This window comes from Macaca nemestrina, chromosome 20 (genome assembly GCF_043159975.1).
Source record: "Macaca nemestrina isolate mMacNem1 chromosome 20, mMacNem.hap1, whole genome shotgun sequence".
In the NCBI taxonomy this organism is placed as follows: Eukaryota; Metazoa; Chordata; class Mammalia; order Primates; family Cercopithecidae; genus Macaca; species Macaca nemestrina.
In genome coordinates, this window is record NC_092144.1 from 53,580,851 (window position 1) to 53,584,875 (window position 4,025).

Sequence of the window (4,025 nt, forward strand, 5' to 3'; positions counted from 1 at the left end):
GCCCAGAAAGTCCAGGTTGTAGTGAGCCATGATTACACTCCTACACTACATCCTGAGAAACAGAAGTGAGACATTGTCTCAAAAAAAATTTAAGGGCCTAGCGTGGTGGCTCACGCCTGTAATCCTAGCACTTTGGGAGGCTGAGGTGGGCAGATCACGAGGTCAGGAGTTCGAGACCAGCCTGGCCAGCATGGTGAAACCCCATCTCTACTAAAAATACAAAAAAATTAGCCGGGCATGGTGGCTCACGCCTGTAGTCCTAGCTACTCAGGAGGCTGAGGCAAGAGAATTGCTTGAACCCGGCAGGCAGAGGTTGCAGTGAGCCAAGATCGCGCCACTGCACTCCAGCCTGGGCGACAGAGTGAGACTCTGTCTCAAAAAAAAAAAAAAAAAAAAAAAAAAAAAAAAACAGAAAAAGAAAGAAATGAACCACAGAGCTTCCCAGTAAATCACTCCAATGGAATTGCAAAATGTTATTCTTAATAACTCCTGGATGAATATACTTAGAAATGAACAAATGTAAGAGAGTCCATGTTTCAAATCCAGTGCATTATTTTATGGAGCTTTTCACAAGCTCCAAAAGATTCACAGTGCAGAACTGGAGGTTCTAGAGAAATTCCGCGCCTCCTCCTGCAGGTAACTCTTATCATTCGGAAAGCAGCTCTTGGCTCATCCCTGGGTCCGGGGCAATCAAGTTCAGGTCCTGGTGCTCTCTGAGCTACCAAACCATAACCTGAGGTATGCACAGCAGCCTCCAGCATCCACAGGAGAGCTGAGCATGGGGTCAGGCTCAAGCAGGTCCAAGGCCAGCAAGTGACTCAGGCTCCCATGGCACCTCTCCTCCTGCCCCTCCCTCTACCACATCTGTGAGCTCCTGGGAAGCCCCATGACCTCATACAGAGGAGGAAACTGCAGACCAGGCTTATGGATGGGTCCTCACGGTGAGCTGGCACCCAGCAGAAGTGGACGGTGGCTGCCTTAGTGCCCACTTCAGGTGGTCCTGAGGAGTGACGTAGGGAAATCCTTCAGATGGGCAGAGCCTCAGGGGTTCTGCAAGGAGGGATGGACTTGGGTCCATTGCATGAACCCAGAGTGGGCCACATGGTCAAGGACTTGAAGAGAATAAAAGAGTAAAATTAAGACAGGGAGAAGACATGGATGTTCCTCTGGGGATGGGCACAAAGTGTGAGCTATGCCGTCCCCACCCTTAAGCCCAGAACCTGTGCTGTTAGGATGAGGTTCTTGGTGTTTGGTGGACAGTGTCAGGCAGACTGTGTCCCTCAGAGCTTGCTCAGGGGGTCCAGGCACAGATGGCCACATGGACAGGGAGGACGGCGATGTACCTTACCACAAGTGGACTGAGTCTCCCAGCACTGGCCTGGCTGCACACTGTACCCAGTGTAGGCACAGCCCAGGGCTAAGACCCTGGAAGGTGTCATTTTACAGGAGGACTACCTGACCACTATGGATAGGCTGGCCACACAGGACACATCCCATCCTGGAGGGGACTGGGCTTTGTCCTCACAGGGATAGACACACACTGAGGGTTCCAACTGGACTTCCCTGGACCCTGCTCAGTGCTTCCGTGAACAGGGCCTTTCCTGTGGCTCTGGAACCTATGCAGGATTATTTCCACTGGGGGACACATCTTAACGCAAAGAATAGGAGGTAATTAACTCACACCCATGGAACCCACTGACCGTCTCAGGTGCCCCATGACACGGAGACAGCTGCTTCTCAGAATGGCGCAATGGCTCGTGTGTGGCTTATCAGGGCACCAGGAGGGAGACTGTAGCCCGTCACCCCACAGGAGATGCCACACATCTTATAAACCAGCAGCCAGGCCATCAGGTCACTTTTCCCAGGGCCAGATGCAAAGATCCAGGCAAGACAGGAAGAATAAGGGTGGGTCCCTCCCATGATTGCATCTGCCAGCCCACTGAGAGAATGCTTGCTCCTTGTCCCCATGGCCCTGGGCTGCTGTGGATGAGGAATCTCTTCCTAGTTCTGATCTGTGGGAAGCCATGACAGCCCTCCAGCCATCCTGTGCCCCTCGTGCTGCCAAAACAGCAGGCAAAGGAGAGGTCTCTCTGCAGTCGGGGGAACGGCATCTGATTACAGAGGGAGGTCAGGTGGCTGGGACAAGGAGGCTATTTTTGAAGGCAGGCAACTCATGGGGGTAACATTTCCTTGGCCAGGGCCCTGTTCCATGGAAAACTATAGAAACTCACTAAAGACAAGGCCATCCAAGACTAATTCTCCATAAGAACCAAGATTTGGGTTACATTGCAGGTAACAAATAACATCCAAAGGAGGTTTTGGAGGTGGGAAGACAATGTGGAATGTACTAGAAGAAAGCAGCTCTGAGCACCAGCAGCCCTGTCCCCAGGACCTCAGCAGCTGTGTTGGAAGCCATCTCCTCCCCATCTTCCTCTCATTGTGGGCGAAGAACTGGTGCCCGGCATAATGGGAGGAGGACATCATTGTCATCATCACACACACTGTTGCTGTGACAGAGGAAAGGACTGGAATTGTGTGTCATCTGCACGGAGGACTCCGATTTTTTCCCCCTTGAGACAGGATCTCACTCTGTCACCCAGGCGGGAGTTGACAGTTGCACAGTCTTGGCTCACTGCACCCTTGACCTCCTGGTTTCAGATGATCCTCTTCCCTCAGCCTTCTGAGTAGCTGGGACCACAGACGTGCACCACCACAACAGGTAAATATTTTTTGTATTTTTTGTAGAGAAGTGGTTTCACTATGTTGCCCAGGCTGGTTTCAAACTCCTGGGCTCAAGTGATCCTCCCACCTCGGCTTCCCAAAGTGCTGACATTACAGGCGCAAGCCACCGCGCCCGGCTTGGACTCTGATTTACATCTGGACAAAGGGAAAGGGTGGATGCTGTAGAGGCAAGGGAGTGAATGGTACTAGACATGTTCTGTTTCCTTCTCCAGCTTCACTCGCTTCTCCTCTTCCCTCCCCTCTTCTCTGTTCTCTACTGTGAATGGTAGATCTATGGGGGCTGGATCAGTGGAGTCTCCTGCTTCCAGCCTCTAGGGGGTTCAGTCAGTGGGGAACCTCAACTGCAGACCAGAATGAGGACATCAGTTTGGAATTTTAGTTCCCCACCTCCCTCCCCAGTATCATTGTGGGCTGGATGCATTTTTCAGCCTGAGATGGGAGCTCCTGTTAGGCAACCCTCTCTGCATATCTCTCTCGTTCTGTCTCTGGCTCTCTCTCCAGCTCTATTTCTGTCTGTGTATGTGTCTCTCTCTCTCTCCTCTGCAGATTCCAGCAGTGGCTCCTCTCCTCGCCCTTATTGGGCGATGGTGGTAAGAAAGACCCAACGGTAACAGCTCTGGGAAAATGCTAACCCATTTTCTTCTGGAGTTCTCTCAAGCCCTTATGTCAATTATCCCATGATAGGCAGATGCTACATAGCAACGTTTGGGTCAATGATGAATTGCGCATAGAACGGTGGTCTCCGGAGATGACAATATTGTATTTATGCTGTACCTTTTCTACGTTTAGATGTGTATAGATACACAAATACTTGTCGTGGTGTTAAAATTGCCTGCAGTATTCACACCATAACATGCACTGCAGGCTTGTAGCCTAGGGGCAGTCAACTCTACCATCCATCCTCGGTGTGTGTTGGGCTGTACCATCTGGGTTTTTGTAAGTGCTCTCTACAATGTTCCTATGGCGATAAAATCACCTAACGACACATTTCTCAAGACATATCCCTGTCGTTAAGCAATGCATGACTATACTCATCTCTCCTGCAGTTGCTCAGATGGGACGAGCCACCTGTTTGTGCGAGGACCTTGGCTGCTAGGCTGGAAGCCTCATACGTCTCAGTGCATCTTCCCCTCCAGGTAATGGTGATGCCCCAATACTTTTGGGTGGAGCACCCTGAAGTCTCTGCTACCATCCACGCTGGTTTGGAGACATGAACCAGCCCAATAAAGGGCAGGCTTTGGATGATCATTTTTTCATTAGGTTCCTCTCCTCCCCCACACTAG

At 51.1% G+C, this 4,025-nt stretch overlaps 1 long non-coding RNA gene across 2 annotated transcripts in view; it reads left to right on the forward strand.

Moving 5' to 3' along the window:
• LOC105463861 (uncharacterized) overlaps positions 1-4,025 on the forward strand; it is a 128,250-nt gene that overhangs the window by 124,090 nt on the left and 135 nt on the right. For both annotated transcript variants that reach the window (XR_011617605.1, XR_976573.2), the window contains 2 exons: positions 2,293-2,719; positions 3,789-3,878. This is a non-coding gene — a long non-coding RNA (uncharacterized lncRNA). The remainder of the gene's footprint in view (positions 1-2,292; positions 2,720-3,788; positions 3,879-4,025) is intronic.